At 34.6% G+C, this 26562-nt stretch overlaps 1 protein-coding gene and 1 long non-coding RNA gene across 5 annotated transcripts in view; both read left to right on the top strand.

The window, feature by feature from the left end:
* The window catches only part of LOC101895133 (myb-like protein P), a 166358-nt gene that overhangs the window by 46363 nt on the left and 93433 nt on the right, over nucleotides 1-26562 (top strand). The gene's annotated exons all lie outside the window — the stretch shown is intronic.
* LOC109612084 (uncharacterized) lies at nucleotides 16168-16642 on the top strand. The gene is made up of 2 exons (XR_009343077.1): nucleotides 16168-16387; nucleotides 16447-16642. It is a non-coding gene; the product is annotated as an uncharacterized LOC109612084 (long non-coding RNA).

Below are 26562 nucleotides of genomic sequence, written 5' to 3'. Positions count from 1 at the left end.
CCTACAACATTTTAAATCTGACATTTTAGTACAATACCAAAAATCCTGCTGTAAAGTTTTACAAACTTCTTTATTTCGTTCGAAGGCTAGAAGGATTTTTACAGACGGATGCCAGTCCTAAGCCGACATAGAATTTTATGCTTATGCATATATGGGTCTAAAATGGGTATTTTTAGGTGTTACAAACGATACGACAAACATATCCTATCACATATCCTCCCTACTATGGAGGAGGATATAATAAAAATCCTAGTGAAAGGAGTTTCCGTTTTTTATTAATCTCAGCATATCATAATATTTTTGCGTATATTAAAGCTAGCGTGAAAATTTTAAAAGTTCGTGTAAGATTTTCACACCCCAAATACACATTTTTAACCAAATCCTTTGAAATGTGTTAAAATCAGGAAGTACCTTTATATTGGCACTACTCCGAAACATCGACCTACATTGAAAACTTTCTTCTACCCCTTATAATCCAAGGTGACAAATAGAGGCCAAATCAAAAATATAGCAGAAAAACATAGAATGTCAAACTGAAAAAATTTCGCGTAATTTAAATAAGTTAGAATAGTTTTATCCACCTCATAATTAAGGGCAGAATGATTTCAGAACAGTCAAATATAGTTACTATTTTACACCCATTACCGTAAGATGAGGATTAATTTTATTTTATTTTTTAAGTTGGAGACCCCATAAAGTCCATATTTTTCATCATAGTATAATTCAACAATGATTCAACAAATATTCGGTCCCGTGCTACTTTCTTATATTTGTAATTTGTTCATGTTTCCACAATTTATTTCATATAGATGTACATCCCAAATCTACGTACCCAACCAATATTCTCTTGGGGGTTACAAATTCAACAGAATACAAAATTTTCTTTTCTGACCACACATTAGATGAGAAAGTGGACTTGGGGATACTCCAATGTAGGGACTCTACTTAAATAAATTCCAATGTGGCAATTATCTGTATGATGGTTCTCTACACCCAGGGTAGCATAAATACAATTTTTTAGCCAAATCAATTGATGAATGTGGTCAAAACCAATATGGGTCCTACTCTGAAAATTTCAAATTTTATGCGAAGAGGTTCTCTACCTCCTTAGAAGCAAAGATGCCAAATAAGGACCAAAAAATGAAAAAAATAGCTTAAATCATACGATGGTTATATAAATATGAAACCGGATTTTATCCTTATCCGTGAGTTATGATCGATATCTAAGCTGCAAAAGCGATTTAAGGTATCTTGTATGTTTAGGAAGAATGTCTGGAAGGAGAGAAATCCTTTTCTTATTAAAAGTCCCATTCGCTCTACTATTTGGCACCCTTCATATTTGGTATTTTACTAATTGTATTCACAAAGAATTTTGTATTTTAAGCTCTGGACGGATTATTGTCACATGGAAGAAGTAGGTCCACGCTTTGAAATGAGCCCCATTTGGCTTTTTCGGTCATTTTTGTTTGTTTAAATGTGTTCGCATCTTCCAGCTGAACCACGATGTAGGCCCTTATTTCATTTTTTTTGGTGAAAAATTGTATATAGTGAAAATTATTCTTTATTTTGTTCACAAAAAATCCACTGAATTCAATATAATAATGCAAATTGAAAAAAATTGACAAAAGAAGAATAACAAATTGAAAGAATCTTCAACTTGTTTAAAGATCATTACAAAGTTTGTCAATAGAATGTACTATTAACTTAAAATTCGATTCCATTGAAAAAAATTGTTTTTTCGATTTTTTCCCCGATTTGAATATTTTTGAAATGAGATCTCTTTTTCGTGATTTTTTGGCGATTTTAATAAAGTAATTATCTTTTTACTTTGGTGTGACCGCGTTAAATTATTTCGATAGCATCTATTCCGTTTCGCCAGCATATGATTCGGTACTACACTTCCATGTAACCCGCCATCAATTTCAGTTCTCAAGAAATCAAGTCAATTAAATAAATTGGTATTAATATTCGAATTCAAAAATAAATATATTTACAAATCGGATGAAAGTTCTAGACTGAATTCGGTAGGCCGTGTCAAAATTATGGTCATTTGGACTGATATTAGCCATTTGGTGCACAATTAACCCGAAGTCGGTGTAAGATATATATAGGGCTATATCCAAATCTTCGGTAGAATTTGCCAGAATCCAGGTCATTTGGAGTTATATTGGCTATTGGGTGCACAATTAACCCGAAGTCGATTGAAGATATATTGGAGCTATAAAATGCCCAATGCTCATTATTTCTTGGACAAAATTCCAAACAGAACTTCATGCATCGCATGGTACAATGAAATCAAGGTAGGGAACTGAAAACAATCGATTGAAAAAGTGACCTAAATATCGAATTTCAGGATTCAAACTCTATCCAATCACACAACGGCAAGTTAAGTACCATTTAGTACTTTTCATATCATTTAGTACCATTTAGTACTTTTCATCATAGTACGCATTCCCAAATCCACCTACTTCCTTGAAAACTACATACCAACAATGGCCACCATATCAAATTTCAGAATTCCAGCTCTTTCTTGAGCCCAATCCAAAATTTATTACCATACTTTTAGGACGGTTATACTACGCATGTCCAAAAGCACCTCATTCTCTCCATCCCAGATACCAACTTGGACCTCGATACCAAATGTCCATATCTATCCCAACTCGAACGGCACACTTTGTGGTATTTTGTTCCTTTCGTAAATTTCCAGAATGATTTTCAAAACCATCTCTTCACACAATACCAAATATAGTACTATTCAGTACTTTTCGAAATATTATAGTACACACTTCAGGAAACACCTCAATACGTCCAGGCTATAGATAAACAGCGACCTTAATAACAAATTTAAAATGTCAATCACCATCTGTTCATCCAATGTGAAATAGTACCAAATATAGTACTATTTAGTACTTTTCGTGCACTTTCAGTTGCCATTTCCAAAACCACCTCTTTATCACAAGTTGAGCACCAACAGGGACCCCAATACCAAATTTCAAAATTCTAGTTTCATACGTTCACCCTAAACCAAACTGTTCAAAATTAATTACCATTTAGGAGACTTCGCACACTTGGTACACACTTTCAAAACCACCTTTACTGACTTCACTACCTTCTAACCCTGATTTTCATACTACGTTTCAAGGTTTTAGCATTATCCATTCACATAATATCAAATGGTACCATTTTAGAAATTTTCGTAGCTTTAATGATCGAATTTTCAAAAAACTTTGGATACATCTATCCTGCATTTCATCACTGACTCCCATTCTAAATTTGTCCAATACAAAGTATTAAATTTTTAGTACATTGCTTTTGGAGATGATCGCATATTATTAAGGGGCTAAAATGGACCAAAAACTGAAAAATTTTGCTGTTGCAATTATAGACCAATCGACGCGGAAGTTAGCACGGGGCTAGAGCTTAGGGCTGGGCAGAAGACTTCCAATTTTGAAGGTCATGGGGTAATATTTAGTGGGTGAGATAGGCCATAACATTTGTGTTAAATAAAAGTCAAATTTTCCATTAAACAGCGAATGTGTTTAATCCCGGCGAAATAACAAATAGTGATAATGATAAGGTCAATTCTTACATGGATGCCAATAGTAAATATATCGGAACAATGTAGCGAAATAGGAGGGGATGTTAGCTAGAATGTTTATATCTCAAGAATGGTTGGGCCGATTTTGACATATTTTGTCAACTCAGAATGCCCTCTTGGCATAAATGAATAAAGTCTAAACGAAGTCGCATAAAAAATGCCACTTATGATGTTAATATGGATTTTGTAATATTTTGTGCCTATTTTATTTTTTCATATATTTTATCGCATGCGGTTTTTTCAATTTGACTTATAATATTGAATTGAATATGTTGTAATATTTTTTCACCTTACAACACAGGTAGGGGATATTCGATTCGACACGAGGGTAGGGTCAGGCTGAAGGGCTAGTCCTATTGTTTTCAAAGATGTCCGCTATATATTTAGGGATTGAAATGGACCAAAAACTAAAAATGTTCTTGATGTTGCAGCTGTTATAAAGGTCTCAAATAGAAACCAAAGGGCAGGAAATCTCGCATGAAGTTAGAGTTTAGGACAGCGGGTAGGACCATTATTTTTGTGTGAAAAAAAACCAACATTACTTACAGGCGATATCCGAAATACACAAAAGGCGAACTTCTGCCTTTTTTATGCCGATTTCGTTGACGAATATAGCCAAATATCGTAGACAAGCAAATCATATAGATGAGTCTAAATTTGGAGATACAGAAGGGCCTCTTGATCGCAAAATATTTAGTGGTTCAAATGAACCAAAAGCAAATAATTTTCCTGATCACACAATCGAAGCCATTCGAAACGCCTAAGAAGAGCGTCAAGGACAGGGAAGAATTCTAGCCATTGGATTATATTTAGCTGTAAAGTGGACCACAACAACTAACAGCACGACGGAGTGCATAAATATTGGACAAATGTCCCTGGTCAAAATGCTTAGGGAAATATCTCTATGACATAGTGCTCTATGACATAACTTCAAAAGCGAAATCTTCCAAAATGAATTTGGACATAAGAGGGCTTCTAAAATATTTTAGTGTTGTAGGGTATCACATGGTCACGACTATAGCCTTTGCTTATTTGTTTATAAGTGCTCTTTGATATCCGACAGTCTGAAGTATTGATATCCGATAAAGTGCAACCCAATGTATTTGCCTTATATTTACAAAAGTGTCCGGACTTTCAAAGTTCAGGTCCACTTAATCTGGAATTTGACCCAAGGAAATTGTATTTGCTAAAGATCTTCGAGAGGCGTGTGATGCATATAAAAAAGACTTCTGCAGCTGAGAGGTCTTCGATGTAGAAAAAAAATACTCAAATACTTTAAAAAAATTGACTTCATTTTCAAATTTTTTTTCAAGGGAAACAAAAAAAAAACAACAATTCAACGGATTACCTTCAATTTGGCCACAAAATATTTTAAACTTTTGTAGCCATAGAAAAATCCAACTTATCTTTTACAACAACAATGTATTTTATATTTATTTGCCGACAATTCACCCACCCCTTCAACTTTCATTACACATGAAATACTCTCCAAAACAAACTCCAATCACAAATGCCATTGGATCGGAAGGTTAATTGATAGTTGACCGACCAGACATGGCAAATATCCGGATATTAAATTTTCAATTTAACAGCTGCATTGCTGCGACATTTTATCAGGCAGCGAATCGAATCCAATCTGGAAAGAAAAAAAAACCGAAATTGAATATCAACGGCACACCAAATATCCAGCGATTATCGGTCAATGGGTGTGTGTGTGGGTGAGCTTGTGAGTGTTCAAAGTGCAAACATTGGTCGACGCGTCTAGTTTGCAGTAACCTTTCTAATCTCCACATACCCCGTTATAATAATAATGTTCCAGTGCCAGGGCGAGACACGGGGGAAGTCAGATGTAGAGGTCCCCTATAAATAGTTTCGTTTTTTTTTTGCGATGCTGCGGTTTTTAGGCATTGAAGGGCTTATAAGCGTCACATTTGCCATGTCATTGTACTTGCAATGCGATGATATGCTTTAAACTATTACACGATTTGGTAATGTGTGAGTGTGTGTGGCTGTGGGCTCCAGTGGCTTATAAGCCAAACTTTGATTTTGTGTGCGGCAGTAACAATGATATTGTTACCGTTGTTGTATAGCTAGTTAACCGAACCATGTCATGATGTTGCTAAATAAGGTAATGATCAAGGGATCGAACGGGGACGAATGCACGGATGCCGTTACAAGCATGAATAGGTGAATTGCTTCGAACCCGGAGTGTGTGTGTCAGATTAAATGCCAGACTGGCTTTTTTCCACAGTCTTCCCTTGTCATTGTCCCTATATGGTTGTAATCTAGTTGGTTACATTTACACATATTTCTAGGTGTGGGTGTGGATGTTTGTGTGTGTTTTCGTGTGAATATGCCAGGGTTTTATAGAGACAAATCGCTGCACAATACAATGTGCGCTCGTGTATAACGATGCTGCCTTGCCTTCATGACGGGCAACATTGCTGCAGTTATCCATTCGTAGGGATGTGGGTGAATGCAAGGATATTCCTTCCCCTCACTCAATATTGTGGGAATGGACATGTGTGGGTGCGTGCATCTGTGTGTGTGTGTGTATTGACAAAACGCATTTGGGTTACAATGTTTACACAAATATTTACGGATAATCTGTTGATTTCAAAGCTAAGGGATTATTATGCAATTTTTCTTCGTTTCTTGTTTGACTCTTAGAATAAGGATTGCATGGGCGTTTGTGTGTGTGTGTGCAGTTGTGAGTGAGTGTACGTACACTCCTTTGTGTGGGAATATCATTTTGTGTTCATTGTGTTGCGACCACTTGTTTGTTGTTGCCATTTATTTCAGTTTTTTCGGTTGATTTTTTTTTTGCACTCGGAATTTTGTAGATAATAATGATGCGGATGATACTCGTCGTCGTCATCGTTATCGTCCTTATCATCATTGTAACAAGGACAAGATACAGCCAACGATGCCATCGACAATAAACATTGAGTGGTTTATATTTTGTTTGTTTCTTAAGGAAACAAAAGGCTGTCCTCAAGATGAAGCGAATTATAATTGTGTCTAATAAAATAGCAACTTTTTTTGGGAAAAAATATGAAAAATGAAAATTTTATATATTCCTGCTGAAGGATCTTCATTCATAATTCCAATAAATTAATTATATTTTAAAAATTTCACTTCTGATGTGAGTGTCAAAATTTAATACCTATTTACAATATTTGCTACATGAAAACATGATGCAAATATATTTTAGGTAGTCTGGTAGACCAAATTTGGAAAACACATCTCTGAACCCTTAGTGTTGTCACCATGGTACAACAGTTTCCAAAATAGGCCATAGAAATCACCTAAATACAAGATTTCTTATTTAATAAGTCCGAATTTATATCTCTGGTTGTAGGAGAGGGGTAAGAGAAACAGAAAAAAAATTCTTGAACGGGCAATTTTCTGGCAATTCCTTTTGTGTTTTTATTTCAATACAAAAACATATTTAAAAATGACAGTAGTCAGGACTAATTTTGAAATATGTTTTAGTAAGATTCAAATTTACAGCTTTGAGGAGAAAAATATTTTTACGTTTTGGGATGAAAAAAAGCTATTCATGCTAGACATTATAAAGCAAGCCACACACGATACATCTGGTTGTACAACTTGGACAGGTTGTATTCAAAATTGTATCGTTTGTGGGTCGGTTGTACGAAGTTGTGTCTCAGTTGTACAAAAAATCAAAATTTTTTGATATTTAGCTTGTTGTACGAACCGATTGTAACGTTTGTGGGCATATCTCATACAATAAAATTTTGTGTTTATTTTCGAAGAGGCAGCACCATTGTTTCGCACATCGAAACAACATCCAATCAAATGTATGCTACAATTCGAATTTGGAGGAACGGACGGAGCTGGAATCCTGAAATTTGAAATTAACATTGATGGCGGAGTGTAGAATTGGGGTATGGAGGAAGTTTTCGAAATGTTTATTCAAAATTGGACTGAGGTATGTAGGTAGTTTTGTAATATCGTACTTATGTGTACTAAATTGTACTATATTTGGTGCAATTTAAATTTTGGGAGTTTCGGTTGAGCTGGAATCCTGAAATTTGGAAATAAGATTTCTATAATATTGTAAGATATAGGTAGTTATGAAAATGTGTACTTACGTGTACTAATTTGTTACAATTTGGATTTGGAAATAAGATTACTGTTTGAGTGCTGGATTGGGATATGGAGGTAGTTTTGGAAATACCTACTAAAAAGTTATAAATTGTAAGGGATTGGGTAAGGGCTGTGTTGGAAGTCTAAAATTTGGCATTAGGATCACCTTGTGTGCAGTTTGGTTGATACATTTGGGAGATTTGAAAATACGTAGTAAAAAGTACGAAAAGTACTAAATAGTGTTAACTTTGGTATTTGGGGAAGGAATAGAGCTGAAAATCTGAAATTTGGAGTGAGAGGCTTTGATGTTGTGTAGGATAGACATACTGAAAGATATTTCGAAATTCGAGCAATACATGTGCCAAAAGTACTTAAATACACTAAATTTGGTACAATTTAATGTGAACGGATATATAGGTGAAAACTTGAAATTTGTAATGAGATTCAATTCGTGGAAATGTGGTTGAAGGGGGTTTTGGAAATGTGGACAGATCTTACACTAAATCTGTACTAAAGGGTGCTAAATTATAGATTGTAGGAAAATTTAGAGAGTAGGAAAAGGGATAGAATTATGTTTTTCGGTATTAAGATCACTGCGAAATATATGCAATTTAGTCATATTTTACTAGTGAAAAAATACATAGCTACAAAATCTTTGTAATTTTGTCATATGTAAAGCAACCATTTTATAACTTGAACTGGTGGTCTTTTATTTAATAAGGCCACATTCTAAATCCAGTCAAAATAAGAGGCTTGAATAGCATTTGTACATTATCTGTTTGAGAAAATACCAAATGTATAAAAATGAGATTTTTAGATTTTTTTCGGCACTTCACCACTTTCGGCCAAACGAAGCAACTCTTTAGCTTTTTTGAGTCTATTTTCTTTCTGTTGCGGTATAAGTTCTTGCACTTTTTGGAATTTCGATGGCTTTACCCCGATCTCATTTTTCAATATTTGCCGAATGGAATATTGCGATATTTTCAGTTCACGAGCCATTTTTCGACCACTGCAACGCGGGTTTCGAGTCACTTCTTTACTTTTCGAACCACTTCTGCTGATGTTGCGGTTTTTTACCGTCCAATTCCTTGACGTCGGGCTATGCTACCAGGATCACGGTAACGAGCGATGATACGAGACACAAAAGATTTATTCACATTTAAATCCTGGAGTGCTCTAACGATAGCCACTTGTGATTTTCAAGCCAAATATCACGCTTGAATTCCATCACGAATTACTTTAAAAATATAATGGCTTAGAAATGACAGCATTCTGATGTTGGTTGCAAGTTTTTCATCTCACCCTGTATATAAAAAATAATTAATTCATCAGACCCATACATAAATATTCTTTCATCTCTTACCAGAGAATGTTTTAGCTTTTCGACTGTCGAAAAGTCAAAAGTCAAATACCTGTAGGAAACGTAGGAAAAGTATAAAACGTTATAAACTTCTAAAATATTGTAAAATACGACATAATACATTCCTAGTAGGATCATAAAATTTTAGGTTGTATTAATCAGCTAACCTAAGCTTTTCCTAAAGTTACATTTTTTAGTAGCCAGCCGTCGGTCAGGGCTACGCGAACCAAAATGTATACTTTCCTACCCTAATCAAAGTTTTTGAGATTTGCTGCTATGGGGCATGTCAAATACCGGCTGTCAAACTGAAGTTGTTTTATATTCAAATCAATATTAATGTCGGCCGGGTTCAAAGCGTCATATTTTAGATGCAGAAAAGATAAGGAGCACAAATTAGAAAAAGTTTGAGTGCCAGTATGTTGCCTATATCTATAAGATATATCCGGATCCAATGTGAGTAGAATATCCGGGTCCTCAGGTCCATTTCCCTAGAAACAAAACTTTACCGCAATCAGCGTAAAGATATCTACCTCTAAAAATTTTCCAAAAGATACTAAAGACCTTTTACTAAACTGCAGCCGAGTTAGATATGGCTTATAAATAATATATCCTTTCAATATTTTGTGCTATTTAAATATCGTTACAGCCTGATTTCGAGAAAAAAAATACTTCAAAGAACAGCAAATCCATCCTTATTTCTCAACAGATTGTTTTTGGCTTAAAATGACGAAGACGACATTTCTCTTTCTACTGTAGCTGCGTGCAGGCGTCTGGGTCTGTGTTGGTTTAGTTTGCCACAAATATGTGTCGGTGCCTGTGTCTGCGTGTGTGTGTTACAATCTATATATATAAATGTAAGTTGTGTTAGTTACTACGCTTATAACTCAAGATCCGCTGATCTGATTTTAACGATTCATACAAATTCGGAATTGTCTGTTTTCCGAAAAGGATAATATTCAAAAAAATCGCGTAAAAATGCATTGTTCTGCGTGAACAATTTTGACTTTTGAAATGTACAATAGTAATGTTTTATTTTGCATGATTTTTTTCCATTTTGACTTACTTTTTTCTAATGTACATTTGTAGTGTTTTTTTATATTTTTTTTAATTCGAATATTAAAAACAATTTATTTAATTGACTTGATTTCTTGAGAACTGAAATTGATGGCGGGTTGCATGGAATTCAGTCAGATGATATCGAAATAACTTAACGCAGTTAGACCAAAGTTAAAAGATAATTACTTTTTCAAAATCGCTAAAAAAAACACGAAAAAAGAGATCTCATGGCAAAAATTCTCAAATCGGGAAAAATCGAAAAAAAATTCAATGGAAATTGACTAGATATGGAAATAATCCATCCAATGAGAACTTAAAATGCAAAATTCATTGGGACTGCAACCAGTGAAATACCGAATATGAAGAGCACTGTTATATGCGAACTATACAAAATAGTGGAGCAAATTGAAAATTTAGAAAGAAAAGGATTCATATCCTCGGGAAATTCTTCCGATACCTTAAAAGTAACCTTAACTCCCAAGTAACGTTATACGGTGACTATGCGCTATAATCAGTAATTACACTGCGGGAAATTACACTTGGAAAATTGTTTGGTTGGTACATAAAAATCCCAAAAAGGGGTTTCGGATCAAACGTTTTTAGGGTCCATTTTATATAGCTTAACCAAACACAAAGGGTCGGCCTAAATTGATGTAGTCCCTCAAATGATGTAGCCCCTTTCAAATTCCTCAAATGTTGGTAATTTGAGATTTTAGGAAGAACAACACATTTTTTCAAATAATTATAAGAATAGGACAATGCTTTGGTATAACCCTTATATGTGGACCTATTTTTTTCATATTACAATAATCCGCCCAATGAGAACTCAAAATGCAATTCATTGGAACGGCAATCAGTGAAATACCGAATATAAAGGGTTCAAAATGGTAGAGCGAATTGGACATTTAGGAAAAAAAGAAAAAAACTTCCTAAACTTTCAAGATATCTTAAATCGCTTTTGCAGGTCATGATATATGACCCCCGGATAAGGGTACAATTCTTTTTCAAGTATAGTTTAAATTTTAACCATATTTTACTCATACGCATTTTAGCAAAAGTTGGTAATTTGAGAAGAAACCATCCTCGCAAAAAATTATCACGTTTTGGCATAACCATCATATAATTTAAGCTATATTCGGGGTTTTGGACATTTTTTTCATTTTTCAGGCCTTTATTTGGCATCTTTGTTTCTACGGGTGTAAAAAACCTCTTCTCATAATATTTTGACTTTTGGAGTGGAGCCCATCTTGCTCTTGATCACATTCATCAATTGATTTGGCTAAAAAATTGTATTTAGGCTACTCTGGGTTGGAGAATCGTCTTACAGATAATTGTCCACATAGGCATTTATTTGAGTATAGTTCCCACATTAGTGTACCCGCAAATCCACTTTCCTAACCAAGGTTTGGTCAGAAAAGAAAATTTGGTATACTATTGAATTTTTAACTAGAATATTGGTTTGGAACGTAGATGTGGGATGTACGTCTACATGCCATAAACTCCGAAATATCAAATTGTGGCAGAAACATGAAAAAATTACGAATATTATTTTTTTGGATCGTTATTGAATTATACTATGAAGAAAAATATGGACTTTATGGGTTCTCCAACGCACAATTTTAATGACAAAAATAAATTAATTCCTATATTACGGTAATGAGTGTAAAAGACCAATTATCTTTGACTACTTTGAAATCATTCAGATCAGTGTTCTATAATGCTTTAAAAAATATGCATTAAAAACTAAAAGTAGGGGCCGGCAACGCGGACCGGGCCAGCTAGTTGTAAATAAATTTACAATTTGTTATATTTATCTGTTGGTATTTCGCCTTTTCCAGTTGTTTCAGATCCATTTTTTCCTTTTGGAATGAGAAAGGATTTCCATGTAGATTTGTGTGATTGTGTATGAAATAGTGACTGTATGAGTGAGTGAGCGTGTCTGCGTGAGTGCTGTATAGCACCCAAGTGACTTGTCTTTATTGTTGTCGTTGATGCTTTGGCTGCTGCTGATTATGTTCTTTTTGTTGTTGCCTTGTACTGCCGCTGATGGTGTCCTTTGATGTTCATGATGTAATAGAAATGTTCCATGGATGGATCTCTTCGGTTTCGGTTTTACCCAGTCATCATCATTGTCACAGAAGCGGTTCATTTTGTCTTTTTTTGTTCTTTTCATTTTGAAATTTACTTTAGTATAGTTGTTGCGTAAGCGTTTTCAATACATTTTTATTATATTTTATTATATCTGGTAGTTGACAACAAAAAACGAACTCCAGCAAAAGACGGTGGCTGTGCCATCGGCTGGCAGCAGAGACAACAGCAACACAAGACAGTATCAAAGCTAAAAACACACAGAATCATACAGAAGCGATTGAAAAGCTCCAGAGCAAAATAAATGAACAATTCAAAGTATGGTTGTAGCTTTTAATAAAAAAAGATTTACGAAAAAAGCGAATCAAATTAGGCTGCCTTACAGCCACTCAAGGTATTAAGCCGTAACGTCTACATAATATGACAATTAGTATATATTTTGTGTGCAGTTGCAGAATTATGGTTTCTTGAAGATGAACATCATGGATTAGCTTTTAGAAAGTTAATTATGTCATTCGCTGAGGAAATAGTGTTTCATGAGTCGTATATTTATACCCTACACCACAAGGTGGTCAGAGTATTATGTTTTTGTGCATTTGTTTGTAACAGGCAAAAGAAACGAGATAGACCCATACTTCATTTTGATGATCTGCATTGAATCACATTTTGAGTCGATTTATGCATGTCCGTCCGTCTGTCTATGTATTTTTGTGAACAAAGTACACTTTGCATTTATTATCCGATCCAGATGAAATATTGCACAAATCATTTGTTTGGCCCAAGGACGAACCCTATTGAAATTGGAGATAATCGGTAAAAATTTAGATATAGCTCCCATATATTTCTTCGTCCGATTTGCCTTTTATTGTGCACCAAACGTGTAATATCAGCCCGAATAGTATGGAATTTTGCACATACAACCATATTAGGCCTGAAAATAAGTATGCCAAATTTGATCGAAATCGGTTCAGATATAGCTATAGCTCCAATATATGTTGTTCATCCGATTTGTTATTTTTGTCTTCCGCATCCGTAATATGCACTCTGTAACAACAAATTTTGGGGAAATATATCAAATACAGCTCAGAAATACCTTTGCTAAATTTTATCGAGATCGGTTCGGATTTGGATGTATCTCCCATATATAACTTCGTCCGATTTACCTTTTATTATGCACCGAACGTCTAATATTTGTCCAAATGGGATGAAATTTGGCACTTACGACCGAATTGAGTCTAGAAGGTAGTATGTCAAATTTGGTGAAGATCGGTTCAGATATAGCTATAGCTCCCATATATATTGTTCATTCGATTTGTTATATTTGTTACCCACAGCCGTAACATGCACTCCGTAACAACGATATTCAGGGAAATATATGAAATACAGCTCAGAAATATCTTTCCCAAATTTTGTCAAGATCGGTTCAGATTTGCATATAGCTCCCATATATATCAAATGCTTCGGCATATTTAGTCTTTTGAACTTTAAATTATAATTATAATCATAGCGTATATGAAAGCTTTTAATTGTTATGTGGAACTCTATTAAATTTGCAAAGTGGTGTAGGGTTAAGACTTTCTTTACTGGTTTTAAAATTGACTCGAACTAAATGAGGTTTCGTACTCACAACCTTGAACAAAGTGCATTCCTTTATGTTAATTCTGACTTCGTCGAATTTTCACCGTAGAACAAAACAAGGAAAACTCAAAAATTTACACATACACCAGGGGCCTTGACTTGCGTCTATACACTGAAATCCATATAATGGGAAAATGTTTGAAAAAAGTAAAAAATTTGTTGTCATTCTTAGATAATTTATCATTTTGATCTGTTGAATTAAGTTGAGCCGGAAAACTCATCGTACATAGTACATTTAAAAGTTGGAAATTACACTCAGGTGGATAGATTGGATATGAGACAAAGTGTTAGACGGCATAAAAACAGTAATCTAAAAATTTGATTGCCCTGGTGCGTTACCGACTTGCAAAATGCTGAGAAAAATAATAACTTTTAAACTCAGGAGCAGCACAATTTTCTTATTAACCTCCATATATGGTTGGGGTCATTCAAGTCTTTCTATCATGGGCCAATGTACCGGGAGATCTCTTTTCTTAATACTTTTCATTGCCTTCGGATTTTATGATTGGTATATTAAGGCTTAAATTTAAAATCTCCTTCTGCATTTTCTCCCAAAAGAACTGTTCACCGATCATTGGCGGCTTTATATCCAGGACATAACAAGTAAGTTCTGTATGGTTATAGTTCAAAAAAGATATGTTTCAATATGTCTTCCACTAACAATCTGTTACACTAACAATTATTATTATTTGCGTTACCAGTAGGTGCATTAACTTTTTATAACCTTCACCTTAAAAAGGAGGGTATACAGGGTGGTAAACGCCAGGTAAACGCCATCATTTTTACATTTTTTTTTTTAAATTTTATTGAATGAAACCAAAAAATATCGGAAATTGCATCAAATTTTAGAATAAGTTTAGATTTGTTCGTCACCTTTGGCACGAATTATGGCCTTCAAACGCCCAATGAAACCGACACTTTGGTATTTTTTTAGTGCCAACCTTGCTTTCCAAAATACTCCAGACACAATAGTCCAACGGATTGGTATCCGGAAATTTTGGTGGCCATTGCGCTGGAAATGAAACGAGGAACCTCATTTTCTAGCCATTCTTGAGTCCTGTTGGAATGTCCAAGGTCTGCGCTCAAAATTTTTGCGTGCGCAAGGCTTGAATACAACCTCCAGAATATTTTCGCTATAATATTCGGAATTTACTCTGATGCCACGGTCGATTAATACAAGCAGAGAGCGACCATCGGCTGTTATGGCGGCCCACACCATCACCATGGCCGGTGATGGCAAGTAAACACGATATTTTTTTCGTTTACAAACTGCTGGACAACGAATACTTTCTCATCGGAGAAAACCAAATTCGACAGTTCACCACTTTCGGCCAAGCGAAGTAACGCCTTAGCTCTTTTGAGTCTATTTTCTTTCTGTGGCTTTACCCCGAGCTCATTTTGCAATATTTTCCGAATGGAATTTTGCGATTTATTCAGCTCACAAGCCATTTTTCGGCCACTGCGACGAGGGTTTCGATCAAGTCGATTCTTTACTTTTCGAATCATTTCTGCTGATGTTGCTGTTTTCTTTCGTCCACTTCTTTGACGTCGGACTACGCTACCAGGATCACGGTAACGAGCGACGGCACGAGACATAAAAGATTTATTCACATTTAAATGCTGGAGTGATCTAACGATAGCCACTTGTGGTTTTCCAGCCAAATATAAAGAAATCACACTATCACGCTTGAATTCCATCACAAATAACTTTTTTCGGGAAAATTCTCACCAAAATGCTTTTGTAAGCTTCTAAACAATATAATGAGCTGTCACTGGAATAATTTTAACAGCTGTCGGACAAGTGGCATAGAAATGACAGCAGTTTGAAGTTGGTTGCAGTTTTTTCATCTAACCCTGTATATATACTTTGTAGGGCCTAAAGTATAAAATAGGGATATGTTCAAAATATAATTTCATAAAACAAAGCTAAATTGCATATATCAGATCTTTAAATCTAAGATCGAGTTATTTTATTTTCTCATGTTTTCCACTAATGGTGCGAAATGTCAAAGTCTTAAGTTTTAGAGTATTGAATTTTGACTACAGAATTACATTTAAGAATTTATTTCTATTAAGTACTAACTTTTAGTTCTTATGAGTACGCACACATATATGTATTGTAGTTTATGGCCGTCTGCACCTTGCCTCCTTCACATGTTATACAATTTGTAACTTCTTTACTTTTTGTACCTTTCAAGAGTGATGGTGTAAACTTTAAAATGCTAGCTACAAACTTTTACACATTGACTGGTCGGTACCATTCTGTACGTTTTTGAAAAGTCTTGTTTATTTCAATTAAATTTAAATGTCCCAACATACCAAAAATACAATACAGCTTGAGAACAATATTATAAAAATATAATTTTTCAACAATGCTTGAGAAACACTTATGTTCCACAAACATTTCTCAAATCTGTCCCTTGTTGACAAATTAGTTTTGATTTTTTGTGAAAATTGTCAGCAAGAAATTATTTTCTTTGGCAAAAAGCAAAATCATGCGAATTTAGGACCCATTTCTGGACCGAACCCTTTAGGTATGGATGAATAATAAATCCGGGAATCTTTCACATAAATTATTCCAATCCCATTTCAGATTGGAATCATCAAAAAAGTTGAAGGAATTCAATACATGAGATACAAGAGATGCAGAAGTTCAAATAAGGGAGAAGAAAACGTCAGGGTATCAATACCACATGAGGCAGTGACTACTGGGATGTCCATCAAGAAAAAAAATGTGAAAAATGATTAAAAATTAAAAAAAATAGTATTATATACTATTACAAAAATAAGCTTATTATAATATTATTTTTGTAAGCTTATTCTACTATTTCAAGTATAAGCTTATAAATAAGGGTTCCGTTTCGATTATTCTATACTTGTTACACAAACATTTTTCAATGTTTTCTCCAGATTTTCTCAAGCTTAAGGCTTATGTTCATAAGCTTATTGTAATATTATTCTCAAGCCATTTTGGTATGTTGGGTTACCATTCCGTACTGAACTTAATGAAAGATTTTTCAAATATTCCAACTTATTATTTCCAAAAATTTACAATTTCTGCGTTTTACATTATGACTCTAAAAGTACAATATTTAGCGCATTTTAGTTTAAGTGTGAATTCTACCACTAAAAGTGTGGACCAAATTTAAAAATGCTACCAGATTAGTAAATTTCTGATAGAGGCTATCTTCCATGGTAAAATATAATTTTGTCAGTCTTTTGTTTAAAGCTACCTCCAAAATATATATCGAATCACCTAACCTTGAAAAAATGTATCTTACGAATAAAACACATTCCGTGATTTGTTTCATTTATTGAACTCGACCTAATTTAGTATGCTAATCTATTGACGCAATAGCCAGTGGCTATATAATAAGACACCAATATGAAATGCTAAACCATTTTGTGAATATTCGGTCCGGATTTTATACATATTTAATATCCTTGGTGCGTGTTCGTCTGGATAGTTGTTTGTCTGTTGAACGCCAAACGCATTATGTATTGTTGTTGTTTTTTATACAAAAGGTCGCGAACAAGTTCTAGCAATTCAATCGACCAACACAATCGCACACAGACTAGCTCACACAAACGCACATGCACTCACACTCTCAAAAAGTATGACATTGCATTTATGGTGAAAAAAGGATACAATTCAACAATTACAAACACAATATTTACAATGTGGCTAAGAGCAATGGATAGCTTCTGGTCGTCGTCGTCATCATCATCATCATCATCATGAACAGCAGCAGCAGTAGCGCCAGAACCATGAGCACTGCTAACACAACAGTAGCAACAGTATGAACATCAAATCACCACCAGAATGAGCTTCAAGAACAAAAACAACAATGATAATCTTACTCTTCATTGTCACTAGCCGTATTCGATTTGTTGCCATGTTAGGGTCAAATTTGCACTGAGAGAAAATGAAAAAAAAAAAAAAAATTAATGCACTTGAGTTTTAATAGCTTAAGTTCAGTAACTTGTAGTTTGTTCATTTTCAAGCTTACAAAAATTTACGACAGATTAAAATCTTCTCAATTTACTAATCTAGATTATTAATCAAACCGTTTGGTCATCATGACCAAAATACATAGACATACCACATTTTTGAATTACTGGATTTGCATTTTTTGGATTAAACATTATATATATTATCATTTTATTCTATTCTATATATATAAAAATCAATTGTTGTTCATTGGTAATGGAATCAGTTGAGAACGGGTGGACCGATTTGAATTTTTGTACAAACATTTTTTAAAGAAAAAAATATTGACTACGCCCACTATTTCGATTTATCTAAAATCCTTATATTTGGCAAAATAATGAAGATATCGGTTTGAGAATTATTACACGAGATGCTGTTGGCTTTCCATCCAACCCTAAGTACTTATTTAGGGGCTGAGGAACGCACCTACTTCTAAATCTATTTCTCTATATGTAAAATAAAGTTGTGTTAGTTACTACTCTTATAACATAAAGACCGCCGGTCTGATTTTAACGATTCAGAAAATGTGAAATTTGAACATTTTTATTTTGACTTTTAAAATGTACAATATTAATGTTTTATATTGATTTTTTTTTTTTCATTTTGACTTACTATTTTCGAATGTACATTTGTTTTTTTTTTTTTTTTTTTTTGGAATTCTATTATGATGTGTAGGTTTTTTTTGGGTAGTATAAAGCCACATCTTCGCTTCATATAAAAATTCTAAAATCGGGAAAATCAACAATTTTTCAATGGAATCGAATTTCAAAATAATAGTACATTCTACCGACAAACTTCGTAAGGACCTTTAAAAATTTGCCTCAAAAAAAAAAAAAAAAAAAAAAAAAAACCAGCGAACGAGTTGAAGACTCTTTTTCTTTTTCATTCTTATTAAAAATGAAATGAGGGCGCAATACGATGTTAAATGCTTTCTACTCCAGGACCTACATCGTGCTTCAGCTGGAAGATGCGAACACATTTAAACAAACAAAAATGACCGAAAAAGCGTTATGGGGTTCATTTCAAAACCCCATAACGATTCAATAAATTGTCAAATGAGAACACAAAATACAATGGGACTGCAATCAGCAAATACCGACTATAAAGGACGCAAAATATAAATTCTTCCTAAGCATTCAAGATACCTTTAATCGCTTTGGCAGGTCATGATATGGGTCATAGTCCCGGTAACGGAACAACCCGATTTCAAGTATATTCTACACTTTAACCATATTTTTCGTACTAATTTTAGCTTATGTTGATAATTTAAGAAGAAACCATATTTGCAAAAAATGATCACGTTTTGGTATCACCATCATATGATTTAAAGTATTTTCGGGGTCTTGGCCACTTTTTTCATTGTTTTTTGCCCATATTTGACATCTTTGTTTCTAAGGGGGAAGAAACTTTTTTTTATAAAATTTTTATTTTTTGGAAAAGGGCGCATCTTAGTCTTGAGGCTACCTGGGGTAAAAAACCCTGGGGTAGAAAATCATCTTATATAATTATCCACATAGGCATTTATTTAAGTATAGTCCCCACATTAGTATACCCCCAAGTCCACCTTCCCAAACAATGTGTGGTCAGAAAAGAAAATTTCGTATTCTATTAAATTTGTAACTCCCCAAGAGAATATTGGTTGGGAACGTAGATTTGGGATGTACGTCTATATGAAATAAACTCCGAAATGTCAATCTAGGACACATTCAGTCGGAAATTGTGGCAGAAACATGAAAAAAAAACGAAATTATAAAGTTACTTTATTGGATCTCCACCGCACAATTTAAATGACAAACAATTAATGCCCATCTTACGGTAATCGGATTCTGCCTTCAAGTAGGAGGTGGACAAAACTAAATACCACGCAGTACGGGATTTTAAACGTTGGAAAACAAATTATAGCTCATTTGAATGTTTTTTACAATACCAAAAATTGAGCTGAATTTTCACATGGGGCTATTATATATGTTCTTTATCATATAGGTATTTAACACCCAAATTAAAGCCTATATCTTAAAAATAAGATCAAGCTATTCAAAATATCTAAAACCGACGGTAATTATAGTTTTTCCCATGAATATTAATTTATATTTAGTCATGGAGTCATTACTCATAATCAAGTCATTACTTATAATCAAAATTGTGCCGCCTACATAAGTCAGATCTGTGATTTATTATGCTTTAAAGACTAAAAGTACGGGCCGGCAACGCGGACCGGGCCAGCTAGTATTTTCTATATATAAAAGAAAGTTGTAGTAGTTACTGCGTATATAGTAAAAATTGTCGTTTATATTAGTAAAAATTGTCGACATAGGTACGATATCTTCCAAAGATTTCATAATGGGTTTTATTCCCTGTTGCATAACATTGGATCATTTATGCTACATTTTCAAACGAAATTGTTTAAAATTCGCTACATAGAGTTTGTAACGGAGTTTACATCCTATGGCAAATCATTACCTAGACAGGTTCACGTTTTAGGGATCCAATATACAATCCCGATTCGTTTATTAAACCTTCAGCCTTATGGCTAAAGAGGGTTTATATCATTAGATACGGGCAAAATGTGCCTCATCGAAATTACCATTTAAGACCCTAAGTCACTTTGGACGAAATCTGTTTCAGGACATTTGGAGTCTAGCTAGGGGTGTCCGTCCATCTGTCTGTCTATCTGCCTGACTGACTGGAGCACACAATAACTCTCGAAGACATAATTTGATTAGGTCCAAACATAGTACATCGTAATCCGTACATTGTTACTTAGATCGAGTTTGGAGATGGACAATATCGGTCCCCACAAAAGGACAACATTTCACAGAAAATTATTTACTGTATAGAACATGAAAGGATAATCTGATTTTGTCAAACTTTGCAAATCCAAATATTTGTATCCGTGCTAAATGGATCATGATCTCTCCTTCACGTACCTCCCACACAAAGGGTCAGCATTTTGAATAATCACAACTCTTATAAAATGTGAAATAATAGTCCAATTGTATACAAATTTCACACATTCCAATATTTTTACTAGCACAAGATCTGATGTGAAGATGGGATATATCGTTTCACATCTTCTTGTACTTTCCACACAGCGGGTTAAAATTTTGAATAGCCATGAAACCTATAAAGTGAGGAATGAGCATCTGATTCCTTTTAAATTCAGCACATTGCAAAATTTTTATAAACACCAGATCTGTTGTGAGGATCATAGATATCGGTCCAATTTTCCTCAAGTTTCCCAGATACCAAATACTTTTTTTCTGTGAAAATGATAGGTGTTGTCGCATCCTACAAAGGGTTGAAAATAACAGCACTGTAATAGAATGCGAAATAAGCATCCGATTCTCGTCAAATTTCACACACCTCATTATTTCTACTAACATAAAATCTGATGTGAATATACTAGATATCGGTTCATTCTTTCTATTCACAATTCAGTATTCAAATCAGTACTTTTGTCTCACATAACTTGCGAAACAATAGAATTTATCCAAATTTATGATTTCATTAAAAATGTTAAATAAATCTAAGATTTTCTTGTAATTTTGTCCAAATGGAATACTACGTTCCACTATATCTAGTATCTCACCCTCATTTCAAAATTGTCCAATATTTATCACATATCTCATATAAAGTGAATGAAATAGTCGATATAGTCCAAGTTGGCCACGTTGTAATATCATATTTATGTCAGATAAAGGGTCAACAGTTTGAATTATCACATATTTACATAATCGAACATTGGTATGCATTTGTCGGCAAAACCAGCTGATACTTTTCATTGTGGGGGGTATTTAAGGGTCGGCTCAACCAAACTTGACGTGTTTTTACTTGTTTTAACATTAAAAAGCTACAGAACCATTCAAAAGTGAAACTTTCCCAAAAAACATGCCTAATAAGTTAAGCAGCAAAAATTGTGCAGACTTAGTTATTAAAGCTATACTTCTTTGAAAACGATTACACGTTTAGAGGATCTCCAATATTATAGACTGCTAGCAGCCCAATTTTTCTCAAGATCCCTTTTCTAAACCATATTTTGACAAAACCGAAATATTTAGTCCATTTTACGACTTGCGTATTTAACGCACAACCCTTGCACTTATTTAGAGTTGTGTCAATCTAGTTCCAGAACGTATGAGCGATTAAATAAAATGCATATATTTCGTATCACTCATACGCAGCGTTTTCATATAAACGGCCAGAGTCCACGGAACTAGTTCGTTCGATCGAAATAGATTAACACAACACATACCCAGATGTAAAATATTCTTAAAAGTACTACGTATACGTTATGGCAACACGTATACGCACCATCGAGTCCCACAAATAACTCGCTATATAATTATATTGTAACATTTCTCTGAATGTCATTTAAATCCACCAGCTACACATTTATTGTCCCACCTCGAACCATCATTGCCACCACTTTGTGTGTGTGTGTGTGTGTGTGAGTGTGCCTCTGATTATCTACATCCGAATGAGTTAGAGAGAATGAATAACAGCAATTGTTATTTACAGTAGCAGCTGGTAGCAGTGGCTTTGCCATCAATGTTGCCTTTATTATTTCGTTTGGGTTGTTGTTTTTATTATTATTGTTGCTGTTGTCGACGTCGTCGCCGTCATTACACTGGTGATTACTCAGTGTAATACTCATTTCTAATCGTCATTTACATCACATTAATCATAACAATCGCTGTAAATATTCTTATAAAGCTTATCCATTGTACGATGGCAGTGATGTTGGGTTATTCCATCGCCACAGATAGACAGTCAGCGAGCGAGCTGTGACGGCTGGGATCAACTGTTGTCTCCGTTTGGCTTTGTGGCGAATTGCATTCACAAACTGCAAACAACAGAAGAGACAAGAAAAAGAGACAACCAGGATTTGTATGAACATCGTCATATCACTGCCAATGAGGTTAATTACATTGGATAATCAGCAAATTAAACATCACTTACAGCGGTGACTTTGAAAAACTGCATAAAAAATAATTTAATGGTCATTTAATAGTTTTCTGGGGCTAGAAAGAAACCGAGAAAGTTAATATGAGTTTCTTTAATTTTTGTAAGCTTAATTTTTCTTCTTAGAAATTTAAAGCTTGTAAAACTTTTAGTTCTAAGAAGTTACAGTTATGGGAATATCCAGGAATATGAAACGAACTTATTGTAATGCTTCAGGATATACTATGTTTTTGTAAACAAATCGCTCGGTCTACCAACGTGTGAACATGTCAGGTACAGCTGGTAATGAGAAAAGCAGAAACATGCCAAATAAAGTCCGCTTACATGAAGAGATTGTCCTTAGGATTTATTAATTGTCATATCAAATGCCAACATACTTCCCTGCAGCCTCAATTAAATTGTTGTGTAGTTTTTTTTACTTCTTTAGAGTTAGAGTTACGATTCCGATGCTATACCTTCAGTTTCAAGTGGAATTTTAAAAATGAATGTGGCCTATTTTACTTTCAGGCGATGCTGTAGTATATTTGGAAATTCCATCCATCCGTCTTCTTTGACTAATTTATAGCCCTTTTCTTAGCCCTTTCCAAAAACCCAGCCTTACCACACGCCCACGCACCAAGACTGACTCTCGTGCAAAATATTTACAGGAATCTAAATTGTCAAATATTGTTTTGAAGGCTCTTTAACCCAAGATCCATGGGAGAAGGCTTAAATAAAACAAGTATAAAGACGTGAGGAAGTAGACGAAGACGTGGACCTGCATAAGTAATTTTTTTGTCATAGACTGTAGTACCCATTAAAATCTTCAAATACGAAATTTGTAACAATTCCGGCGAAAAATGTCGCTAAAATCATCAAAATAGCGAATAAAGGGAGATACCTATTATGCGAAGACGTGGATCTGCATACGAAGTTCTTTGGCATAGGTTGTAATACTACAAACTTCGAATCAAAATTTGAAACAATTCGGGTGTACTAAGTCCCTAAAATCATCAAAATACAGAATATCGAAAGGTACCGTTATATCGGGCTATACGACGACGTGGACTTGCGTTCAAGATTCTAAGGCATACGAAACAATTTGAAACAATCCTGGAGAATACTGTAGCTAAAAATATAAATATGTCATTAATTTGTCCTTATGTAAGGGCGATTCTAGTTGTTTGGATTTGGACATAAGGGGGATTTCAATATATTGTAGTGTTGTAGGGTATCTCATGGTCGTCCCTGTATGATTATAGCGCTAGCTTATTTGTTTTTATACCCTACAACACTATGTGTTGGGGGTATTATAAGTTTGATTGGGCCAAAAATTATGTAACACCTCGAAATATTGGTTTCCCACATAGGAAAGTGTATATGGGTCTTCCTAGCTCGCCGAGCTGAGTCGATCTAGCTATGTATGTCCGTTCGTTCGTCTGTCCGTCTGTCCATGTTAATTTGTAATCAAGCTACAGGTCGCAATTATGAACCGATCACCACTTTTACTTTTACTTTTATGTTAGAAAATAGGAAAATTTCCAGTAAATCGCGAATATTTTCAATCCCAGCCAACATTCCAACAGGACTCAGCACCGCACTCAGCACGCCTCGCTTCATTTCCAGCGCACAATGGCCACCAAAATTTCCGAATAACAATCCGTTGGACTATTGTGTCTGTAGTATTTTGGAAAGCAAGGTTGGCACTAAAAAAAACCAAAGTGTCGATCACCTCAAGCAAGCGCTTCGTTGGGAATGGGAGAAAATACCGCAAAGCAACATTCGGGCAGCGTGTGACGGGTTTATTGACCGTTTGGCCAATTCGAACAATTCTAAAATTTAATGCTATTTCCGATATTTTTGGCTTTCATTCAATAAAATTAAAACAAAGTAAAAACAAGTAAGCAAAGGCTACAGTCGAGCGGGGCCGACCGTTGAATACCCTACAACACTATAATAAACGATACTGTTTATATAAGCGAGATACTCGAAAGAATTCCACAAGATATTGTGACAAATTATAAAAGAAAACCATCAGGTTTCGTTCTCTAATTTTCGAATAATAGCAACTTAAACTAATTTGCTCATTTCCAATTTATTGGTAGATGTTGCACTTAAATGGTCTTCCTAGATCTGGAACCAATATTTCCCAAAGACCTATAATCTAACATTTATTATTGGTTTTTGACTGAAACGCATCTATATGAGATACATACATTTGACTATATTCTTCAACGAAATCAGCGTTAACGAAATAGTCAGAAGTGCATCTTTCCTGTATTTGTGAATTCTCCAAAAAGTCACTGGAATGGACATTTTCGTATTTTGTCTACGAAAGTTGGCAAACTCCTTCACACATTGAATATTTTTGGATGGCCATCCAAAACTGCTTGGCTTTTGCAATGTCCGGTAACCCCCATTCAAATGTGCGTGAGGACCGGGCGATAATTACGACCTGCTGAAAATTTTGCAGTTTTTAGTCCATTTCAACCCTAAATATATGGCGATCATCTCCAAAAAGAGTAGACTTCTATTCTGACCCTCATCTTATCCCCATGCAAAATTTCGTAAGGATCGGTCCATAAATGCGATCTGTATATGATATCCTTATATCCTAACTACTTAGTTTTGTTAGCTGTAGAAATATTACCAAATGTTTAATTCAAAATGAAAATATGCCAAGAATATGACAAAATTGAAAAAATATGAGAAAACTTTACAAAATCAATATTTTCATCTTTAGAGAGATATTTTTATGCGATTTTTTAGACGTCGTTTCTTTCCTGCCAAGAGGCCATTCTGAATTAATGAGAACTGTCGAAATCAGTTCAGCCGTTCTCGACATATAAGAGATCTTTCAAGCATATCTTCTTTGATAGACATATATATCGCACATATTTTGCTATATATCCGATTTGTTGGATGTTAACATCAATGTAAAGGTCAGAAATAACCTTGTCTTGGCTTCGTGATTTCGCCGGGATTTAAAATATTCGCGGTTTAATAAAAAATGTTGAATTTTTTCAACACAAAATATATGGTCTATTTTACCCGCTAAATATTATCCGATGACCACCCTAATTGGTAGGCTTCTTCCCCGCCCTAAACTCTTCCGCGTCGATTGGTCTATAATTGCGACCTGTATAGCTACTGCAAAATCCGATATTTTTTCAGTATTTGGTCCATTTCGACCCCTAAATATTATGCGATCATCTCCAAAAGAAATAGGGTTCTATTCTGACCCTAGCCCCACCTCCATTTTAAATTTCGTGAAGATCATACCATAATTGCGACCTGTAGAGTGATTACAAATTAACATGGTCAGACGGACAGACGGACATACATAGCTAGATCGACTCAGCTCGGCGAGCTAGGAAGATCCATATATACTTTCCTATATGGGAAACCAATATTTCGTGGTGTTACATAAATTCTGGCCCAATCAAACTTATAATACCCCCAACACATAGTGTTGTAGGGTATAATTATGGCGTTTGACTTTGTTGCTGTTTTTTATCTCACCCTGTGTGAAATTAGAAAAGAGTAGGATGCTAATTTCACTTTCTTGAAGCGTTTTGTTTTTCAAAATATTGAACACACGTACCAGAAGGAATGATCCGATCGCTATCATCTTTATAACATATCTTATGTTGATGGAAATATTGAGAAGTACCAAGTCTGAATGGATCGGATATGAATTTCGCGTTTTATGAGCTTAATGGATATTCAAAGTTTTGAATCGTTTGTGAGGGTGGCACCAGAAGGAGTAGACCGACA

This window comes from Musca domestica, unplaced genomic scaffold (genome assembly GCF_030504385.1).
Source record: "Musca domestica strain aabys unplaced genomic scaffold, Musca_domestica.polishedcontigs.V.1.1 42, whole genome shotgun sequence".
Taxonomy (NCBI): domain Eukaryota; kingdom Metazoa; phylum Arthropoda; class Insecta; order Diptera; family Muscidae; genus Musca; species Musca domestica.
The sequence above is the reverse complement of the archived record's forward strand: the minus strand, read 5'-3'. Positions and strand labels throughout refer to the sequence as shown.